Source organism: Pseudophryne corroboree, chromosome 4, assembly GCF_028390025.1.
Source record: "Pseudophryne corroboree isolate aPseCor3 chromosome 4, aPseCor3.hap2, whole genome shotgun sequence".
Lineage (NCBI taxonomy): Eukaryota > Metazoa > Chordata > Amphibia > Anura > Myobatrachidae > Pseudophryne > Pseudophryne corroboree.
Window position 1 is genome coordinate 593,924,436 of NC_086447.1, and position 24,371 is coordinate 593,948,806.

The 24,371-nt window shown below is 41.6% G+C and overlaps 1 long non-coding RNA gene across 1 annotated transcript in view; it reads right to left on the reverse strand.

The window, feature by feature from the left end:
* Positions 1–24,371, reverse strand: part of LOC134911633 (uncharacterized) — a 136,914-nt gene that overhangs the window by 44,449 nt on the left and 68,094 nt on the right. The window contains exon 3 of the long non-coding RNA XR_010176725.1: positions 19,089–19,805. This is a non-coding gene — a long non-coding RNA (uncharacterized LOC134911633). The remainder of the gene's footprint in view (positions 1–19,088; positions 19,806–24,371) is intronic.

Consider the following 24,371-nt stretch of genomic DNA (forward strand, 5'->3'; position numbering starts at 1 on the left):
ACTACAATGCAATTCTGTAATGTTCTAAAATGTAGAGAAAAAAAGTATTTAGGGATCTATTTATTAACATTATTTTTACTAAAATAATGTGAAAAAGGGTGTTTTCACACCCTTTTCACATTATTTTAGTATCACCTGAATGTATTAAAGGGCATTTGGAGCAGTTTTCATGAAAAACTGCTCCAAACCCTTTAATTCACTTTTTTAGTAACCCACATCGCATTCCCCAAACCTATAATGGGAAATGTGATCTGACCAAATTTACTAAAAAAGAAATGAGAAAAAATACCGCAGTGTGCCCTGTGATAATTTTGCCAGCTCAGGCTGGCGAGATCACAGGGCAGCACTGCGACAGGGAGGCACTTGCCCAGCTTTCTCTGCCCCTGGCTGAGAAAGCTGAGTGGGACCCAGCTCCAGTGATCAGCTATGTCTGTCCGAAGGACACACAAGCTGATCAAAGAGTAAAAAGTAAAAAAAAAAAAAAAAAGTAAAAAAAATACAAAAACATACTTACCTGTCCAGGGAGCCGGTGTCCGCTGCTCCGTTGAGCGCTGCCGGACGCCGGGTCCCCCATGTGCTGCAATGTGACCCCGGTGCAGTAAAGTTATGCTGCAAAGCGGCAACAGACTTTACAGCACCGGGGGTCACCGCAGAACACAGGATCGGGTGCCCAGCAGGTGCAGCGCGGACCAGCTCCCTGGACTGGGGGAGCCCGCAGCCCGCAGCGGTAGTCACGACAGGGGGGGGGGGGGGAGTTGAACGGGCGGCGGTGGTAGCGGTGATGTCGGCGGAGGTGACGCATGCGCAGCAGGACATTGGGGTTTTTTTTTTCCTGAAAAATACCCCTATGATGCTGCGGAGTGTCATCGCAGGGACAGAGCTTGACAGCAAACTATGTCCATGCATGCGATAACTGATACATCCCTGCAATGTAATCAATTATCGCAGTGCGAGTTTGGGCGATTTTATCACCTGTCATCCGCATCCTGGATGCGGATGGTGATAAATAGGCCCCTTAGAAAGAAAAATTCTGACATATCTTTCTTAACTGTAAACTATGTATACTGCAGTACAGCCTTGAGGTTTCCTTGACAACCAGCTTCACTACCTTGGTGACTAACTTACAGTATGATGTCCGTTTTAACAGCAGTGTAGGCCCCTGGGCACAGCAATGCACTGGGCCCCCTACCCATCCTCCAGTGGTAGTGGTGGGGGGTGCTATCAGCGGCAGCTTTAATGTCTTGCGGTTGGTAGGGGGTGTTCTATCTTCCGCTCAGCTTGTAGGACCTGGAACAGTAATTTGTGCTAATTACTCCTTTACTGCACAGATGGGGCTAAACTGTAGAAGGGGGCATTGGGCTGAATGAAGAAGCCCTGGTACATGACTTCTAGAGTGGTAGGGGGTGTTTAATACGTAGGGGAGGGGTGGATAGTGGAGTGGGCTTAATATTTGTAATTTTCCGGTGGGAGGGCAGCTTGCTTGACTAAGAAGTATAATTAAAACATTAACCGAGCGCCAGCTGATAATATTTAGATATCTGCAGCCTCTAAAGTGGGTAAGCTCCTCCCACAGTGGATGAAACAAGAAATAACAATTTTTTTCCCACGAATGGAAAAAAGTAGAGGCGCTGATATAGAAATATTATTAATAAATACACAGTATAACAATGTATATCATTTTTTTAATTTATTAAGCAATAAAAAATGATTATTTCTATTGATACCGGCCGGTAAATACAATCAAATAAGTTTCACTGTTTATACAATCCTAAAAAATAAAGGATTTAAAAACATACATATAAAGAAGATATATATATAAATAATAAAACTGTAAAACAGAATGTCCTGTAGAATAATCTCATATCCAGATATTGGTAATTTATTCCACCACTGTATGTGCCCAATTTATATAATTCTAATCACTCTTCCCGTCCGCTGGTAGCAGTTCCTTTAAAGGCGGACATATCTGGAAATCAGGTGATTGGATTTTAATTCATAGATGCTTATAAGGTGCCCAAAGATTGTATTGGCTCGCCTGGCAAGATTTGATGTATAGGGAGTCTCTTAAACAATGCAAAATAGAGGGGGCCAAGCTTTTCTTTATACGGAAAGTTGTTAGGCTGATAGTAGGAGAGTTTGACTGCGGTATTTCCACTGGAGCGAGGTATATGGTCAAGTGCTCACCTCGTTATTTGTGTGCTGGGCTATGCACCGCTCCCGGACTCAGCTGCCGGTGCTGCTACAAGCGTTTGTCTCTCCTCCAGCCGGTCCGTAGCTCCCTCCCTCTGTGCTGTTATGTCGAGCTCCTCACTGCACGTGAGCCGCAGGGCTACCACTGTTCCCAGTGTCGCTCTCTCCTCGAATGGAGATTTTCTTTCAGGACGTATGAGGCATATTCATCTCCTCATATGATGAAATAAACAGGATGCCGGCTTGTAATAAAGATTTTAAAACGAGTTTACGCGTTTCTCCGCCTGTAGGTCAGATTGGTGGCTTCCTCAGAACATTCTGTTTTACAGTTTTATTATTTATATATATATCTTCTTTATATGTATGTTTTTAAATCCTTTATTATTTAGGATTGTATAAACAGTGAAACTTATTTGATTGTATTTACCGGCCGGTATCAATAGAAATAATCATTTTTTATTGCTTAATAAATTAAAAAATTATATACATTGTTATACTGTGTATTTATTAATAATATTTCTATATCAGCGCCTCTACTTTTTTCCATTCGTGGGAAAAAAATTGTTATAGCTTGCTTGACTGCAGATATCTCAAGTTCCTGGAAATATATTTCTTAGCTTTGAATGGGATGAAAAACTAGAGAGTCCCACCTTTCAGAAGGTTCTGGGAACTTGGGGATCAGAGTTCAGGAGCCAAAGCAATTCACCAATGAAAATCTAAAACTGCATATTAGGCGTGTGGAGCTGGAGCAGAGACCGGCTGGAAGGATGATATCTCTGGTTCTGGGAATAGAAGAGACAAGCTTTCAGTATCCACCAAAAGAGGAAAGTCGCAGCTTTTGGCTTATACCCTCAGAAATACTGTAAGTGAGACAAAACCCAAGATATCAGGCTGGGAAGAGCAATTAACAGACTTGGTTGGCGACCACTGCTTTCAAGTCAGATAACTCCGGTTCCCCAGGGCCGATTTTCAAAAATCTGGTACCCCTGGAAAGAGGGGACCCTCAGCTATCAGCCTAGGGCCCTTATACTCCTGGGGTCCTTGGGCAAGAGCCCATTGAGCCCATACGAATAGACGGCCCTGGTGACAGGGGGAGTGAAGCTTCTTCACTCCCCCCATCACTCGGCCCCATGGCCCTGCATGCTAATATCAGAATCAGCTTTACTGGCCTGGTGTACTCATGTACACTAGGAATTTTTTGTGGTACAATGCATTACCAAGCAGCAACTTGGAGGGAGAACACAATACATAGTATAAGAAGGGGGAAAAACGTAGCATACATTACAAACATTACACGTATGAGTTCATACTGCACATTGCAACTGTACAATAGACTCGATATATTAGACATATTATACATGTAAGACTAAAATCGAAGGCTGCTTGGCAGAGCACCACCGAGGCAGCCATCTGTGGCGCCAACTTGAACTCAAACAGTGCACATAATAGAGAAGATTTAAGTAATACATCAAAAGATAAACCAGGCAGACATAAAAAAAAAAAAAACCTTGACCGCACAGAAATAATAATGCATGATTGGTGTAGGCATTTTGGGTAATAACTTCCAGGGGCTGTGTATTCCACCCTCACAAGGTACCAGGTGCGGCAGCCATCTTAGGCACACTGCGTAGGATTAACAGGGCTGGAATAGTCCACCCCTAGAAAATAGATAACAGAAAATGGGGAGATTGCAGAGTCCTAAAGTTCAGAGTAGGGTTCCAACAAAATCATCAGGTCCCTGTATTTTTCATCCCATCCACAAGCGCACCAGATAAGGCAGCCATTTTGGGCGCACTACGAAGGTTACACAGTGAGAAATGAGCCATAAAAGGGCCAAATGTATGTATGGGAAAACTGACACGTGTGTAGGAGTATGCTATACGCTGCACAGAAAGATCCACATGAAGTACACCCTGCCCATGGAGGAACTATCCGAGGCAGCCATGTGGGGCGCACTGCATAGGTTACTGCTGGCATGGTGTGCAACCAATGGAGGTACACACTACAGGAATAGCACACAGTGGGGTGGAAGTACCCTGTAAGAAGAAAGAGAAGAGAAAAACACATTTGCAGGAAAACTGTACTAACATTAATTTGTGAAAATGATAAATGTCCTGGTCTCATGAGAGAAGTGCAGGTGGGTGTGTGAATGTGGGAAACACACTAATGTCCAATGGAACTGACCCAGCAGTCTGGTCTTGATGCGCACGTCCCTCAGTTCCCTGCTCAGCTTGAGGGGTAGTCCCGGGGGCAGTCATGATGTTATTGGACAGAGGAGAAGTAGGCATTGGTCCTGGTGTTCTCATGGCAGAGGTGAGGAGAGGCCACATAGTGGTCCTGAGTTCCAGTGTTTGGGGAACTAGTTTAATTAGAGAATCTAGCGTATTCCAAATCCAGTTCAAACCCTGGTTCTAACTTCATCCTTAAAATACATCCTTCACAAATGCAAGCAGGCCAAGTCCTGACTGCAGGTCTTGATAATATTGCTCTTAAATGCTATACACTATATCAGTTGGCAAAGGGGAAGGTGTGCAATCAGAAGTTCAGCTAATTAAAAGAGGGGATTTTGCATTGAAGACAGATCACAGACATTTGCAGACAAACTTTCTTGGAGTGTGAAAAGTGTAACCAGAGAGAGATGATAGACTCAGATAAACAAACATGAGGATGGTGTTTTTACCTGTAAAGAAATATTGGACGAGATTGTCCATATTGATTTGCGTGCTTAAACGAGCCGGCACCAATGATGAACGAGCGCGGGGCCGTGCCTCTTTCATCATTGGTGCATACACACTGAAAGATTTTAACTATATCTTGTTCATTAATGAACGAGATCATTCATATCTTTCAGTGTAATCGGCCAGTATGTAGGGCCCATCACTTGCACATGGATTTGTATAATACTAATGTGTCAAATATACAAAGTGCAAAAAAAGGCAATTAAGCTGGGTACACATTAGACGATACACTCCATGAGTGATATCATCTAGTGTTTGCCCTTGGCTCCTGGGCAAATGATATTGGTGGTCATTCCGAGTTGTTCGCTCGCTGTTGATTTTTGCAGTGCAGCGATCAAGTGAAAAAACGGCAAAAATGCGCATGCGCATGGTACGCAGCGCGCATGCGCTAAGTACTTTCACACAAAACTTTGTAGATCTACACAAGCTCGAGCTTTTTTTATTCATCGCTCGAGTAATCGTAGTGTGATTGACAGGAAGTGGGTGTTTCTGGGTGGAAACTGGCCGTTTTCAGGGAGTGTGCTAAAAAACGCTGGCGTGCCAGGTGAAAATGCAGGAGTGGCTGGGGAAATGGTGGAGTGGCGGGCCGAACGCAGGGCGTGTTTGTGACGTCAAACCAGAAACTAAACGGACTGAGGTGATTGCAGTCTAGGAGTAGGTCTGGAGCTACTCAGAAACTGCAGGGAATTATTTAGTAGCAGTTCTGCTAATCTTTAGTTCACTATTCTGCTAAGAAAAGATACACTCCCAGAGGGCGGCGGCCTAGCATTTGCAATGCTGCTAAAAGCAGTTAGCAAGCGAACAACTCGGAATGAAGGCCATAGTGCGCACACACACTAAACGATATCGCTAACGATATTGTTCAGTTACATCACCCCCCACCACTGGCCCGAACATGCAGTTTTGGATGGTACTGTCCAAATTTCACTGCATGCACAGATGACAGAGGGGATTGTTAATGACCCATGGGAGCACGCATTGTTAATGATATAGTGCGTACACACTAGACAATATGCACAAAAATATCATCAACTATATCTTTGTCATGCATATTGTTGAAAATTCTTGTCTAATGTGTACCCAGCTTAAGGTCCAGATTTATCAAGCCTTGGAGAGTGATAAATTGCACAGTGATAAACTACCAATCAACCAGCTCCTAACTGCCATGTTACAGGCTGTGTTTGAAAAGGGGCTGATTGGTTGGTACTTCATCACCGTGCAATTTATCACTCTCCAAGGCTTGAAAGTGTTAAGGTGGGACACACTAGACGATATGCTCCATGAGCAATATCGCATAGTGCTTCCCCTCCCGGGCCACAGACATAGGGGGTCATTCCGAGTTGATCGCTCGCTAGCAACTTTTTGCTGTGCTGCGATCAGATAGTTGCCGCCTATGGGGGAGTGTATTTTTGCTTTTCAAGTGTGCGAACGCTTTTGCAGCCGATGGCACAAAAAAGTTTTTTGCAGTTTCTGAATAGCTCTGAACTTACTCAGCCCATGTGATCACTTCAGCCTGTTCGGTCCCGGAACTGACGTCAGACACCTGCCCTGCAAACGCTTGGACACGCCTGCGTTTTTCCAAACACTCCCAGAAAATGGTCAGTTGACACCCATAAACGCCTTCTTCCTGTCAATCACCTTACGATCGGCTGTGCGAATGGATTCTTCGTTAAGTTCATCGCCCAGCATTGATCCTCTTTGTACCTGTACGATGCGCCTGCGCATTGCAGTGCATACGCATACGCAGTTCTGCCGAGTTTTAATCTGATCGAAGTGCTGCAAAAAGTTGCTAGCGAGCGATCAACTCGGAATGACCTCTATAGTGATCGTGCATACACACTATGTGATATCACAAGGATATCACACAGTGACATCATGCCACAAGCAGGCCCGAACATGCAGCTTCTGACAATATTTTCAGATTGAGCTGCATGTACAGCCGACACATCGGGCATTGCTCATAGCATGTACATTAGGCGATATTGTAAACAGTATCACTCAGGAGGTTACAAATTAGCGATATTATTTACAATATCGTCTAGTGTTTATGTACCTTCAGAAAAATTCACAATATATTTAAGGGTACTTTTGTGATGTTTTACATGTTGAAAAAGGTTAAGAACAGGTTCTTGATTTATCAAAACCCCAAAACCATTAAGTACTGTAGTTTAAATGTTGTGATAGCAGAGTCGTGTCAATGTTACAACCAAGTTATGTCTGTTGTATAAGTTTATCAGGGAATGCACTGCTAGCCCTTAGCTCTGTGATTTGTATGTATTGACTGAACTTGTAGCACAAGTCTAGTCTTATGACTGGGAACCCATAACATAAATGACACAGCTGCCAGATTTCTACAAGCACAAACAGTACCAAACATGTCCACTGGTCCAGTGCTGCTTACTATAACAACGTTCCAGCACGTCATAAAAAATGATGAACATGGATTGAGCGTTTAACTTCTAAAAAAAATTCTAACCACCTGTTATGAAGGAGAAATAGAAATAAAGTGGGAGAGGATTAGAATATCAGTGGAAGAACATGGCTCAACACAGCTCAGAAACTTTACTTCTTGACAAGTGTATAAAATGTGCAGAACAGTATAAAAGTACTCCACTATTTCCGTGGTTAACTTGTGATAGACACAGGCACACTGCCAGCAATGATCCAGTCATCTGTAAGTAATGATTTGGTTGCTTTTCTTGAAGTCAATGAGAAGCAAAGAGGAGCAAATGCTCTCTGCCCCCCAGCTCCCACCTGCTTTATTGTAAGATTTCTTTTAGCTTTTAGCATTTGTACAATGGGCCTAATTCAGATCTGATCGCAGAAGCAAAGTTGTTAGCTATTGGGCAAAACCATGTGCACTGCAGGGGAGTCAGATATAACATGTGCAGAGAGAGTTAGATTTGGGTGGGTTATTTTGTTTCTGTGCAGGGTAAATACTGGCTGCTTTATTTTTACACTGCAATTTAGATTTCAGTTTGAACACACCAATACCCAAATCGAACTCTCTCTGCACATGTTATATCTCCCCCCTGCAGTGCACATCATACTTGCCTGCTCTCGCGGAAGCTGCGGGAGGCCCACGTTTTTTGGGGTAGCCCCCCGCACCCCCGGAAGAGTAGGCAGGTCTACCGCATCCTGCTCACACCCTAGTGATGCGGGCAGGATGGAGAGATAAGATTGATTGGGTTTGGAGAGCGGACTAAAGTAGGCGCAATGCAGCCAAGGTGTTAAAAGGCTTAGATAAATGTCACCACATTCAAAACAAGAAATATCATATACAAAGTTTAAGCCTTTCTTTACACACTCAGCGCAATACACAAGAATACGTCCCTTATTTTCTTTTTTGGATGTCAAACTTCCTCCTCGTCCTTCTTCTAGTGAAAAGTCTCTGATCCGTATGGTCCGAAAAAATATGAAAAACAAAAACAACCACCAATGTGCAGTATCTTCTTATCTACGAATAGTCTCTGTATATAGTGTCTCTATAGTGAGATACAAGCTTCTGCGTACCAAGAATCCTCTAAACAAATATCGATATATGACTTAAAAGTGTCTTTTATCCTCTTTTTCTTTTAAACTCGTGTTAGCTTGACCACATAGTGTAACAACTTGAAAAATATTTGAGTAAAGGATAGTCCAATTAGGAACGTACCCCAAAACTCACACATTAAGTGCAGACCGTAAACACATCTAGGTATCTTTGGGGTATAATGCACTGCGTACCCGAACTCACAGTATATGAAGTGGGATGACTCATATAAAGGTATCTTTCGAGGGCAGTGATTCGGTGTTCCTTTTTCCTTTCGGAAATAATGTGGACTGTGTGGTAATTCTCATAAAGGTATCTTTGGGAGCCCAGTTATTCTCCTCCAATGAATCTTCAACCATTAATATAGTCACTCAAACAGAGAAGGAAAAATAAAACAAAAAAGGAAAAAATGTGTAGTATGTTCTAAAGGAAGATGGATTCAGTAGTATCGCTCAAACTGAAGCGTACCCCACTCACACTCAATAGAAGTATTATGTACACATCAAGGTATCTTTAGGTATTTTTTATGTCGAGAAGGTGCATTCAAACCGGAAATGGGTACCCAGAAGAAAAGCTGGTTATAGGGAGATGCGTACCAACACTCACAGGAACAGTGAAAGAATCAGGCATATCATGGTTTCTTTAACATATGTAGTTTCCACAAATATTTCGTACCCCAACTCACACTCTGTGATGAAGTGCTGCTCCTATCAAGGTATCTTTTTCAGATGATCAGTGAAATGCCCCCTTCTCCAATTTTTTATCTTCCAACACAGCATATATCCACCGTTTGTTCCATAAAAACCAACGATTTATTTAAACAGAACAATTAAAAAGTCCACAATCAGAAAAAACAAAATGTCCCAATAAAAACAAAAAATAGAATAAAAAATGGTTTTTCCAGATAAAATAGCTATTGGCTACTCACACTCCTGAGGCAGTATCAACGCGTTTCGGTCATGTGACCTTTATCAAGATAGTGTGGAGTGTGCAGGAGCCAAATATTTAAACTAAGAGTAGCCAATGAAATCACTACAGGAAATGACGTCATGTAATTAGTACAAATATATCTGAAAATACATATTTCTACATAAACAAATCCCAATTAACTGTAAAATCTATTTAACTTAGATATAAATAATATCCACCTTTTTATACACAGCCCTTGGGCAGCATTTAATCGCTTAAAATGTATCTTAACCTTCTAATTGCATCTGCCGGAAGTGCCCGGCCGCCAGGCCTACTGGGAAATGTAGTCCGTTTTTTTATGTCCAAATTAGTTTAAAAAAACTATATAACCGGAGGTAATGTTGTGCCCCTTTATACAACTGGCCTCCGGAACTGATGAAAAGTACAATTCCTCTGTGTTTTACACTGTTTGACCCTTTAACATTCAATCGTTGATTCCATAGCCGGAAGTGACATCGCGCTACTGCAAGTGCTCTACTTCCGGGGCTGATGGGAAAGGTAGTTATTTGGTGTTCTTTGTAGTTCCACAGACAGGAAATCATGCCTTACGCCAACGGAAGTAACGATCTCCATTTCAGATATGGGAAGTGTAGTCCATAGATTTACGGAGCACGTGGTCCAAGGATCACATGCAAGAAATGATCCAATCGGGACATACAGCATTTGTAGTTCAGAACATAGTGCATCACGGGATATGTAGTGAATTTATACGGCTTTCTAAAACCAAAAGAAAGCATCAGTATAGTGCAAATTTTATCACTTAAGTAATTCCCTTTTCTTATATTACATGGTATTTTTCTTATTCGGAAAAAACGCAACATTTATATCAAATAAATGATATGAGCTGATCTTAGAGAAACCATTTGAGTTCGAAATCACAGTTTAGTCCATTAGGACTTAAAGTATTATAATCAAAAATACAATTCATCTCCATTTTTGCTAAACTGCTTGCAACATCTCTATTTCTTAATGAATTTTGAACATGTCTCAAACCATAAATCCCTGTAATCCCCGAGACTGATGAATCATGCTTATTTTTAAAGTGAAGGGACAAGGAATGTGTCTCCAGTCCTTTTTTCACATTCCTGATGTGTTCTCCCATTCGTACCTTGAGAGGCCTTGATGTCCTCCCAATGTAGAATAGGTTACACTTACATCTGATGGCATATATGACATTTTTCATGTCGCAAGTAATAAAGTGTCTTATATCCACCTCTATGTTATTGATGGAGACTCTTTTAATATTGCTAATGCCATCACCTTTCACATTTCTGCACCCAATACACCCACCACATCTGAAAAAACCCTGTGAAGTAATTCTTGTCGGTGGGAGAGATGGTTTTAAGGCACTGGAAACTAGTTTTGTCTTAATATCTGGAGCTCTGCGGTAAATATGCACGGGATTATTGGGTATAAGAGTACCAATCACTGGGTCTTTTTTCATAAGTTCCCAGTGCTTTTTTAAGACCTGTCCAATGGACTTATGTTGCACATTGTACTCCGTAACAAAGGCCCATTCAAATCTCTCATCTTTCTTTTTGGGTTTATTGGTTTTTGATAATAAATCCCTCCGTTCCAACCTATCACTGCTGCCTATTGCTTGGTTCACTTTATCTGTATTGTAGCCACATGCCTTGAATTTCTTAGACATTTCTGTTACTTGAGTTTGAAAGATTTCCTCTTTGCTACAATTCCTTTTGAGCCTGGTGAATTGGCTCACTGGAATGGAATTTAGCCAATTCTCGTGGTGACAACTAGTGGCCCTAATGTAAGTCCCACAGTCTGTGGGTTTGGAAAAAGTTTTTGTCTGGATCTTACTGTCTTCTACATAAACTGTAATATCCAAAAAATCAATGGTTTGTTTGTCACTGGCAAAAGTAAGTTTGATATTCCTGTCATTGGTATTCAAAAGTGTACAGAAGTCCTTTAGAGAATCCTCATCTCCTCTCCAAATCAAAAAAATGTCGTCTATATAGCGGGCATATGACACCAGGCTCGCCCCGAGTTCATAGGTGGACCAGATGTTTTCCGCCTCCCACATCCCCATAAAGAGGTTTGCATAACTCGGAGCGAACCTGGTGCCCATAGCCGTGCCCGTCTTTTGTATATAGAACTGTTCTTTAAACTGAAAAAAATTATTTTCAAGGATGAAATGTATCCCGTCAATAATTAAATCTTTCATATCATCCGACATATCTGAGTGATTAAGAAAATATTGAACAGCATCCAGCCCCTGTTTATGGTCGATTATTGTATACAGGGAGCTGACATCGGCAGTCACCAACCAATCACCCTCTTCCCATTTTACTGTTTCTAACATTTGTAGGAAGTCTTTTGTATCTCTCAAATGAGATTTGTTAGTCAGTACCATGGGTTGTAAAATAAAATCTATAAACTGTGAGAGGTTGGCTGTGATTGACCAGCTTTTCTTCTGGGCACCCATTTCCGGTTTGAATGCACCATCTCGACATAAAAAATACCTAAAGATACCTTGATGTGTACATAATACTTCTATTGAGTGTGAGTGGGGTACGCTTCAGTTTGAGCGATACTACTGAATCCATCTTCCTTTAGAACATACTACACATTTTTTCCTTTTTGTTTTATTTTTCCTTCTCTGTTTGAGTGACTATATTAATGGTTGAAGATTCATTGGAGGAGAATAACTGGGCTCCCAAAGATACCTTTATGAGAATTACCACACAGTCCACATTATTTCCGAAAGGAAAAAGGAACACCGAATCACTGCCCTCGAAAGATACCTTTATATGAGTCATCCCACTTCATATACTGTGAGTTCGGGTACGCAGTGCATTATACCCCAAAGATACCTAGATGTGTTTACGGTCTGCACTTAATGTGTGAGTTTTGGGGTACGTTCCTAATTGGACTATCCTTTACTCAAATATTTTTCAAGTTGTTACACTATGTGGTCAAGCTAACACGAGTTTAAAAGAAAAAGAGGATAAAAGACACTTTTAAGTCATATATCGATATTTGTTTAGAGGATTCTTGGTACGCAGAAGCTTGTATCTCACTATAGAGACACTATATACAGAGACTATTCGTAGATAAGAAGATACTGCACATTGGTGGTTGTTTTTGTTTTTCATATTTTTTCGGACCATACGGATCAGAGACTTTTCACTAGAAGAAGGACGAGGAGGAAGTTTGTCATCCAAAAAAGAAAATAAGGGACGTATTCTTGTGTATTGCGCTGAGTGTGTAAAGAAAGGCTTACACTTTGTATAGGATGGAGAGATAATCTCCCATATTCATGGGTCCGTGGGGTGCGTAAGGGGTTAAAATGATGCAAATCATGTCATTTTAGCCCCGCACCCTTCCCGTGGACCCGTGAATCGCTGATTTTTCCGACGTGGGGGTGGGGCTTGATGTCACAGCCTGGCCCTAGCCCCCCAAAGTCTCCTGCAGCGTCTCCTCTCCGCATATCATTTAAAGCAGCATAAACTGCTTGTGCATCCAAATCCAAGTACACTACACTGACAATTTTTTTAAATCAAAGTTTTTGTTTTTTTTGTGTTAAAATGGATTGAAAAGTGCTTATTTATTGCAAATGTGTTTGAAAGGTGTACTTATTGATTTTCAACATTTTTATAGCCAACGGCAAAAAAAAAAAAAGACCTCGGGTACGGCACATCGCGGACTGGGTAGATAGATTGTTGGGAGGGGCTGGGAAAGACCCGGCGGTCTTGGTGCACATTGGCACCGACAAAGTTAGTGGTAGGTGGGATGTCCTTAAGAAAGATTATAGGGACTTAGGCCAGAAACTAAAAAAAAGGACATCTAAGGTCATTTTCTCCAAAATATTACCAGTGCCACGCGCTAGCCCAGGGAGACAGAGGGAGATTAGGGAGGTAAATGTGTGGCTCAGAGACTGGTGTAGGAATGTTAGATACACATAACGTTCCAGTATAGTGTCACACAGAGCCGGCCCTAACCAATATGATGCCCTAGGCAAAATTTTGTCTGGTGCCCCCTGGCACCACCGCTGGTTCTGCCTCTGACCTTGCACCTCTTTCCCAGCACCATTACCCCTCACCCATAGCAGTCCTTGTATTTTAAATAGGAACAGTTCGCACATTTGACGCACAGCCCAAAAAGGGGCATCTTCTTGCTGGGAAGGGACATGGCCACACAATAGTAACCCCAATTCCAATTACGCCACACAGTACTGCAACTTTATTCACATTTTATCTTGCGATAGTGTCCATAATTCATATTACATCCCACAGTAGTATCACTTTACCTTATAAACGTTACTCCTCACAGTAGAGCCCCTTATTCACATTACATCACACTGAATTGCTCCTTATTCACATTGCACCACACCTTATTGCTCTTTATTCACATTAGATGACACAGTAGTGCCCTTTCTATTTGCAACGCCACATAGTATAGCACCTTATACACATAATGCCGCACATTAGTAATGCATTTATACACAATTCCACACAGTAATGCCCCTTACACATATGAGACACATTAATGTCCTTATAAACATAATGCACCTTACACATTATGACAACCTTTATTAATGCCCTTTTACACATAATGTCCCTTACACATATGCAGCACATTATTAATGCCCTTATACACATAATGACACACATAGTGCCCCCTACACATTTGCTGCACATTATTAGTGCCCCTATACACATAATGACACACATACATTAGTACCCTGTTGCACATATGCCGCACATTATTAATGCCCTTATACACATAATGACACACATAGTGGCCCTTTACACATATGTTGCACATTATTAATGCATTTTTACATGACACACATAATGCTCCTTACACATATTCTGAACACTACTGCACAACCAACCCACTCACATGCACACAGCACTCACACTTCCACTAACACTGTGACCTCTGCCTCTGCTTGGATACAGATGTGTCCTCACAAATCTTGCATCAATGCTAACGTTGGGCACTTTTTTTAAAAATGAAAATGCATCTTATTTGCATTGCTATGTGGCTAGGATGCACAAGCAGCTTCTGCTGATTAAACTGATATGCAGTATGCCAATATACTGTGTGAGACTGTGGCTGTATCTGCATATGAAATGCTACATACATAATATAGGCATGTCGCATATCATTTTAATCAGCAGAAGCTGATGATGCCCCTAGGCATATCAAATGCCCTAGGCAATTGCCTAGTTTGCCTATGCCTATGGCCGGCTCTGGTGTCACATATACATAACGCTTCAGTATAGTGTCATATACAAATAACGTTCCAGTATAGTGCCAGATATACATAACATTCCAGTATAGTCTCAGATACACATAACATTCCAGTATAGTGTCAGATACACATAACGATCCAGTATAGTGTCAGAATCTCACAATGTTCCAGTATAGTGTCAGATTCACATAATGTTCCAGTATAGTGTCAGATGCACATAACGTTCCAGAATAGTGTCAGATGCACATAATGTTCCAGTATATTGTCAGATACACAACGTTCCAGTATAGTGTCAGATATACATAACATTCCAGAACAGTGTCAGATACACATAACTTTCCAGTATAGTGTCAGTTACACATAACGTTCTCAGTATGGTGTCAAATACACATATGCCCCCAGTATAATGCCAGATACACATATGCCCCCTGTATAGTTCCAAATACACATATGCTCCCGGTATAGTGCCAGATACACCCATGCCCCCAGTACAGTGTGAGATTCATATATGCCCCTATAGTGCCAGATGCACATATGCCACCAGTATAGTGCCAGATACACCTATACCCCCAATATAGTGCCAGATACACATATGCCCCCAGTACAGTGCCAGATTCACATATGCCCTTAGTACGGTGTGAGATACACATGCCCCCAAAGTGCCAGATACACATATGCCCCCAGTATAGTACCATATACACATATGCCCCCATAGTGCCAGATACACATATGCCCCAGTATAGTGCCAGATACACATATGCCCCCAGTATAGTGCCAGGTACACATATGCCCCAGTATAGTGCCACATGCACATATGCCCCCAATAGTGCCAAATACATGTATGCACCCACAGTGCCAGATACATATACATCTATTATCATTGTATGGGTAGGAGGGGCACATTCAGCACCACACTGCTTACTCCTTAAATCATAGGAGGGGTGGCAGGGATGTCAGAGACTAAATCAACAAATAATAATACTTACTTAGATGGCCACTCAGCTCCCCAGTAGTCACTGCGAGCGTCTGGCATCCACAACCACTCCTCTCTGACTCCCGGACGCACACCGTAGGGACCGCACCACTGCAGAGTGGTATATCACACTGTGTGTGGGCAGGGATGGCATCAGCATCTGATGGCAGGTGCGCTGCCGCAAAGCACATATGCTATAATCCCTGCCCGGCCCCCAACACTCCCCCATTGGCAGGCAGACAGCTGTTATCAGGTAGGGCCCATCTGCCTGGAGCCGGCAATGGTAGTGCCCCTTATTTACATATTGCCACACAGTAGTACCACTTAATTATGTTACACCCCACAGTGGTGCCCATAATTCATGCTATACCACATAATAGTGCCCACAAGTCATGTTATGCCACACAGTAGTGTCCACAACAGTATTTCTTATTTACATGTTATGCCACATAGCACTCCTTATCCTATTATGCCACACAGTATTGCCCCTTATTTACATTATGCTATATTGTAGAGGTCTTTATTCAGTTTATGCCACTTTATGCCTCTTATTCAAAGAATGGCACACAGTAGTGCCCCTTATTCATGATATGCTACATAGTATTCATTATTCACATTATGCCACACTATAGTTCTCCTTATTTATGTTATGCCACACAGTATTGCCCCTTATTCACATTATGCTAAACAGTGCCCCTTATTCACATTATGCCACACATTAGCGCTCCTTATTCACATTATGCCACACAGTAGTGCCCCTTATTCATATTATACCACAGTAGTGTCCCTTATTCACCTATTCATCTTTTTTACCACAGCCAGGCTGAGCGAGAGAGAGAGACAAGCGAGAGAGAGAGAGTAGGGGTCAGGGAGAGAGCGATAATAAGAGAAAGAGAGAGGGGAGAGCAAGAGACAGGAGGTGTCAGAGAGAGAGAGAGAGAGAGGAGCAAGAGAGAGACAGGGAGAGATGAGCATGAGAGAAAGAGAAGGTGACAGGGAGAGAGTGAGAGTGTCAGGGAAAGACCAAGAGAGAGAGAGAGGGTGTCAAGGACAGAGAGCAGGAGAGAGAAAGAGGGAGAGGGAGGGGGAGTGAGCAGGAGAGAAACAGAGGGTGTCAAGGAGAGAAAGACAGATAGGGAGAGAGGTGTGCAAGAGAGAGCATGTCAGGGAGAGAGGGGAGAGACAGACAGAGGGAGGGGGGTCAAGAGGGAGAGAGAGTGGTTGTCAGGGAGAGAGAGAGAGTTTATGGAGAGAAAGAGGGAAAGACAAAGAGAGGGAGAGAGAGGGGAGTAAGAAAGAGAGGGAGAGAGGATGTCAAGGAGAAAGCGAGAGAGAAGGTGAGAGCGCGGGAGAGAGAGATGATGATGGGAGGGAGGGAGACAGAGAGTGAGGGGAGCAAGAGAGAAGGAGAGAGTGTCAAGGAGAGAAAGAGAGAGAGATAGCGAGAGAGGGGAGCAAGAGAGAGAGGGTGTCAGAAAGAGAGGAAGGGGGAGTGAGTGGTAAAGAGAGAGGGTGACAGGGAAAGAGCGATTGATGAGGAACAAGAGAAAAAGAAAGTGTCAGAGAGAGAGGGGGAGGGAGGGAGGATAGAGATAATACCTGTTATAGGACCACTTCACATTATTGGGCCCACCCCCTTCCCCATACACCCACAAATTGTGGCACTGCGCTGCACTGCACTACTGCTGGGGGCCGGTCAGGTAGGGCGCAGCGTGGGCTGTGCCAGGGTATGTTTGCTGTAGTGTGGGGGACCATGGGCGATGGACCCATCCACCCCGCCTATAATCCGGCCCTGGGTGAATACCCGCATATTGATCATTTTTAGGGTAAGGTGTCAGATTTGCAAATTCTAGGAACTCAAATAGCTCTTGATCCTCTCATTGTGCTGCTCAATATACTTAAAACAATAAGCAACTCTTATGATAAGCTTGTCCAATAGTATTTAATGAAATTATTCAGTAGGGTTTCTCATATTCAAAATGGTATGCCTTGAATGGCTATGAAATTATTCCTACATGTGTTTAACCTAAAGTAATAAAAGGACTGATCATATTCAAGCGCATATATATATATATCTATATATATCTATATAAATAGATAGATAGATACACACACACACACACACACACACACACACACACACACACATTTATATATACATTACATGCTCATTTGGGGTACATTTCATTTTCTGTGTTAGAAGGAATAAGGAGACTTGTGGTATTTGCAGAGAAAAAGAAAACCCTTATTCATAAAAATGAGGTGAAATTTCTGGTTACTTCATTAAAAAATTAGGAGTAGTAGTGCTAGGATGTGACCAGACCTGGAATTGCCAAGAAAGGCTTGGAACAAGTGTGATAAACCCCTTAGTGGCAGAGGGGTTAATACAAAAGAAATGAGTACTGCTAAAAAGTGTTAAGAACCTAATTTTACCTAGCGATATTGTATAAATCCTCCTCCATTTTGGGAAAGCCACATTTTTATCTTTCAGTCATCTTCTCAATTTACAAACAATACAATTTGAATACATTTGCCCAGGTATTCCATCATCCAGCATCCTATTCTGCAACACAAATTACAAAAAAAAAAAAAAAAAAACTACAATCCCTTTCATTTATCATATATTTTAAATCAAACATGTTTTGTTATAGTCCATTAAAATGTAATCCTGGCTGCATTTGCATAATAAACTGTAACAGTAGCACAGACTAACACACAAAGGTTAAAAATAGCATAAAACACAATAAAAACATATAAACTATTTTGTAAAAACACACTCCATTTGTGGTTACCTATATACAGAAATATTTCATACATATCATAAAACATCCCAAAAACAAACACAAATAAATCCACCAAAGCATTTCCAGTATAATCATTTTCACACAAGTTTGCATTTCACCATTAATAAAATATTTTTCATGCAATCCGTAAATAGATGGAACATAATCTGTATAAACACCAGTGTACAATATCAGTAATACATACACCAACAGCATTTTCTGACAAAGTGCACCATATTTTCACAAAGCACCTTCACACCATCAAGTAAAAATATGTATAAGGGATTTTTTAAATATTCCCATTCTAAATGAATGTGTAATGCCAAATCATGTTTGGGCCAACAAACAACCAAAATATTGAAAGAACAAGCAAGCCATAAACAATCAAGACATCTCTGCATAGAAAAACATCCAAATCTAAAAGTACACTGAATCATGCAATGCAATGATAAACTGATTCCACCATTACCATTGTTTGAAAAAGTTCTTAACTCTTAAAGACAGAAGGAATCCACTCTAAGCCCATCCCCTCTCACACATGCCACCAACCCATTTTACCCACGTTATAGTGATTACATATTGCAGCACTATAGTATCAACACACAAATAACAATATGCACAAATCAATTTCTGTCCAGTTCTCAAGGTGATCGCTCTACAGTATCATTCCAGTAGCATCCCTTACCTTGGTCTGCTCTGTCAAGCCTTGTTGAGGATGCAGCCCGGGGGTAGTCAGACTCACTATCGGTTGCTTTACGTTTCTTCGACATCTGCAGGATGTAGCTGTAAAATCGTGTTTGTGGTGTTCCAGGGATGATGAATTGATTGAGTGGTGGCAGAGATAAATAGAAAATGGTTTTCTATGGGAGAGAGAGACTTTGGAGTGGCTAGAGAGCAAGTAGGAGGCAGGGACTAAGAGGAGAAATTCTACAAATCACAATTCCATCAAAGCAATTCTCAGTTCTCTTTTTCTCGTTTTCCAGCTACCAGCAGGTTTCAAGAAGGTGGAGGGAATGCATGGGGATGGCTGTGAGTGAGGCCACAGTGACACCTGCATGTTACATTCTCCAAGCGATATGTGGACAGGCGAGAGTATGAATATGGATCACTATCATCAAATCCAGCTTTCCAGGCTAAGGTCTTGGAAATGGGTCATGATGATGCACCTGAAGGTCTGCTCTGCTTACTGGAGCCACAGTACGGTAGCCAGGTGACATTGCCCTGCTTTCTGCTGCTCTTCTCCTTGACCAGAGTGCAGGATAATACTTTGAACGACATTCGTCATTATTATTCATGTTGATGGTTTTCCTTGATGTGGGGACACGTGCCGCCGCTAGTCTACAAGTGGGATCCATCAAGTTGTCTCTGGTTCTTCTTCCAGCTGTTTCCAACATTACGTTATCTGCAAGGGGAAATTTATCCAATAAGTTTCATTTGTGAGTGTATTGTACAATGTCAGAACCAAACATCACTATTATTTATGGCAGTGGTTCTCAAACTCGGTCCCCAGGACCACACACAGGTCACCTAGCAGCTGCACTATGTATCACCAACTGTCACGTTTTATAAATCCATAGGTGATCTGGAAAACAAGATCTGTGTGGGGTCCTGAGGACAGAGTATGAGAACCTGTGATTTATATTAAACAAGCTCACCACAAAAGCCTATCATATGATTAATAGGGCTATACAAAGACACACACACACACACACACACACACACACACACACACACACACACACACACACACACACACACACACACACACACACACACACACACACTTCTATGCAAAAAGTCAGTTACCTGCAGCTGCCTTGCATACATTGGTGCTGTCAAAGATCTTGAATGGGCAACAGCAACCATCCGAAAATAAAGTGCTGCCTAGTACAGTATGTCTGATTGCATGTAAATAAATTCTTCAGGCTCTCAAGCAAAATAATGTTAGAAGTTGGGGAGTTCAGTCTCTAGGTGAGCTCAGTGCAGTAAGAAGTTCTGATGAGAGAGAGAGAGAGAGAGGGGGGGGGGGGGGAGAGAGAGAGAGAGAGAGAGAGAGAGAGAGAGAGAGAGAGAGAGAGGGAGAGAGATCAGTGCAGTAAGAAGTTCTGATGAGAGAGAGAGAGAGAGAGAGAGAGAGAGAGAGAGAGAGAGCCTGGCGTCTCTAGAAGTTACTTGTTTTTGTGCAAGATTCTGATGCTCGGTCTATAGATGCTGTCACGTTCAACAGGAGGCAGTGACGTCAGCAAGTCTATTTCTACGGCGGCTGCTGCTGCGAATCATTGAAATAGTAATCGGGAACAGACGCAAGCAGCAGCCTGGACGCATATCAGAATGTCAAGCACTAACTATGGGCACTGGAACATCAGTAATGCCAGCACATTAGCCCTCAGTTCTAGTAAAATGCCACAGTAGGATTTAACACTACAGTGCTGGTATATTGAATATATACTATATTCTATATTCATATCATATGAATCTAGTGTCCATGTAAACACATTCAGAATACATCATTTTTAATGCGTACAATATTTGCATGTATTCAAATAGACTAGTATTAAAGATTGGTGCTGGTTTTATTTAGAATTGCATATACAGTATTATTTGTATATAATATATATACAGCTTCTGGTCCTAAACGATCCTAAAAACATGTTTGTAAACTGGTACAAACAACTCATTTTAGTAATAATGTCTTCACACATTCGACTGGATTACGTCTGCATTGTCTTTGTCCTTTATTTCCCCCCGAATTTACAGGTTTTGAAACCATAAGATTAGTGTATGAGCGCTTTGATCAGTGTGAGGCTGAGATTAACACTTGTACTACGTCTCCCTCCCCCCTCCTCCCCCTGGTACTCTGCAGCCCGTGCTGACGTCACATGCATCTGCGTCAATGCTGCCTCCAGTGACATCAATGCTTCCCCCACCTCCCTCTCTTCTTCTGAATGAGAGCCTAATGGCATTTTTATTATTATTCTTATAAATCAAATCGTTCTTGCAGCTACTGCCAAATGTATTGGGCAATTGAAGGCATTTTACCACCTCTTTCGAATTATCTATTACAAAAATTGAGTTACTAATATAAATGCTACACTATATTATATATTAACAGTGATGTGTTTCCAGGTCTTCAGGTTTACAGCGCATCTGTGTTTTTTTGTCACCAGTTTTTTATATGTGATGTTTGCATGGAAACATCTACAGTATTAGTATTGTGAACAAATGAAATAGGAGTTTCAGTTTTTGCAGAGAATAACGCACTGCTATTGGCAGATGTCTTTTGGCTGACCATATAACAGTTCTCTACGTAGACACAATAATTGTATGTATTTGAATACTGTTTGTATGACATGGTTTTTTATGCAGCAATATCAAGCTGCTAATTAATAATCTGCATTTTTAGCTTCTCAAATAAATGAATCAATAAGTCGATAAATATTCTGCTATTTTGCCTGTAAAGGCTGTATAAAGGTGGTCAGATCAGTCTTAAAATGGAACGCATATAAATAACCCATGGCGCATGTCATTATTCCAGCTACTGTAGTTCAGGTGTATTCTCCGCATTATGCAGACAAAATTATTTGACCCTATTATTTCTACTTGTGGCAAAAACATAACAGAAAATGTTAGTGTGGTCATTTCAACTAATTGCAAGGGGTCCATGCTATATATATATATATATATATATATATATATTTATTTTTATATGTCAAATCTATTGAACTCTACTGTTTGTTAGAATATATCTATTTGGGGGATAGCCAACAGGGCTTTTTATCGCATTTGCTATAACTTGATATCCAATTTGGCTGCGAAAAGTTATCAGCGAAAATTCTCCATAGGGTTTATCATAGACTTGTCTTCACCATCTCTGAGGAGGTGATAAGTAGTTGGGGGGGGAGGGGGGGATGCAGTTACAATGCCGGCTATCGGGATCCCAGCGTTAAGGATACTGATGCCAAAATTCCGACAGCTGAAATCCCGGTGCACCAGGGCTATTCCCACTTTTGGGTGTACGTGACATTGGTGTACAAGGTACGGAACAGGTATATTGGGGTGCTTTAGGAGTGGGACTAGTGTTTTTAGACCTGCAGGTGGGAGTAATCAGTCTGTTCCCATTTAAGTACCCTAAAATGACCCTAATATATACTTATACCCATTTTTATGTACCCCAAATTTATGGAGGCATTTATTTTGCTGAAAAAAATAGCTATCTATAATTTTTTACATAAAAAATGCATATGACAGCCAGTTGACCCAATTTAATTACACCAACTAGTTTAATTATGGCCACTATTAGACTTCTATAATGTTTTCCTATAGTTTGACATTTTAGGTAGTACAGACAGATTTCCCTATTTTCTCCTATACTTATCTCTGGTTTTGCTGGCTAGAATTATTTTGCAAATCCCGTTTTTGGCATTTTGGAATAGGATAGGTGTGAAATATGGGAACGCACATTCAGCGATAAGCTGTTTTTTCAAGAGATATGTTTGATAACTTTAGCCGCTATTGCAGATTGCATTATCACGGCTAATTGGATACCGCCCCTTTAGCTAAGAACTGTGTATTTATTTATTTGTTTATTTATTACTAGTTATTTGTATAGTGCACACATATTCCACAATTAGAATTTACACACTGCCATATTTCTCTGTCTATTTGCATCTAAGACTGGTGCATTTTGGCGCAACAAGCACAATAAGTAATGCAGTCTACCTCGATCGGCAAAACAATTGAATAGCTCAGTTTGGCGCCTATTACTTGTCACAACCCAAAAAACAATTACCGGTACATTCTCTCCTAAGAGGGAGGCATGGCAGTGCCCAGTCAGTGGAGATGAAGGGTTTGGAAGCTTTTATGCTAGTCTACATTATCAGTGCTTTGCTTATTCTTTACTTTAAAGCACAACTTTTATTGTACATTGAGCTTAATAAAAATGTCCAAGTTTTTGGAGGTAAAGTTCAAATAAAAATGTACTTGCTACCACTTATTGGTTAGGACTACTGTCTGCAGCATTAGTTAGATATCTCCTACTTTCAGCCTTTGATAAATTAATTAAAATAATTTTTAAAGCATGCCCTTTCAGCATGGTTTCAGCGTGATTTGTATAATGTATAATATACAAATCTTGAGAAGTACACTGTAGCAGAGGCGGATTTTACCTAGGAGCTGTGGGACTGCAAGCCCCCCTGGTAAAATTCTGCCACTGCTCCTCAGTGAGCTCCGGTCCCGGTCTCAGCTCTGGTACCTCACCCACACCTGCACCTCACCACTCACAATTTTGTATGTTCAGGGTCGGCCCAAGGCCAAATTTTTTGGTAAACAAATATATACTTTGGCATTGTAGGGACCCTTACACATTATGCCCACCTTAGTAGGGCCCCTTCTACTATGACCACAGTTATCGTACCCTTCATAAATTATTCCCACAGTTGTAGTGCTTCTTACACAATCCCCCCATTTTTGTGCCCCTAACAATATGCCCACAGCTGTAGTGCCCCTAACACTATGCCCACAGTTGTAGTGCCCCTTATACTATGCCCAGTTTTAGTGCCCCTTACACTATGGGGGTCATTCAGAGTTGTTTGCTCGTTGCCGATTTTCGCTATACTGTATATACTATAGTGGGTGTTTCTGGGCGGAAACTGGCCGTTTTCTGGGAGTGTGCGAAAAAACGCTGGCGTTTCTGTGAAAAACGCGGGAGTGTCTGAAGAAACGGGGGAGTGTCTTGGCGAACGCTGGGTGTGTTTGTGACGTCAAATCAGGAACGAAACTGACTGAACTGATCACAATGTAGGAGTAAGTCTGGAGCTACTCAGAAACTGCTAAGAAATTTCTATTCGCAATTCTGCTAATCTTTCGTTCACAATTCTGCTATGCTAAGATACACTCCCACTCCCAGAGGGCGGCGGCTTAGCGTGTGCAATGCTGCTAAAAGCAACTAGCGAGCGAACAACTCGGAATG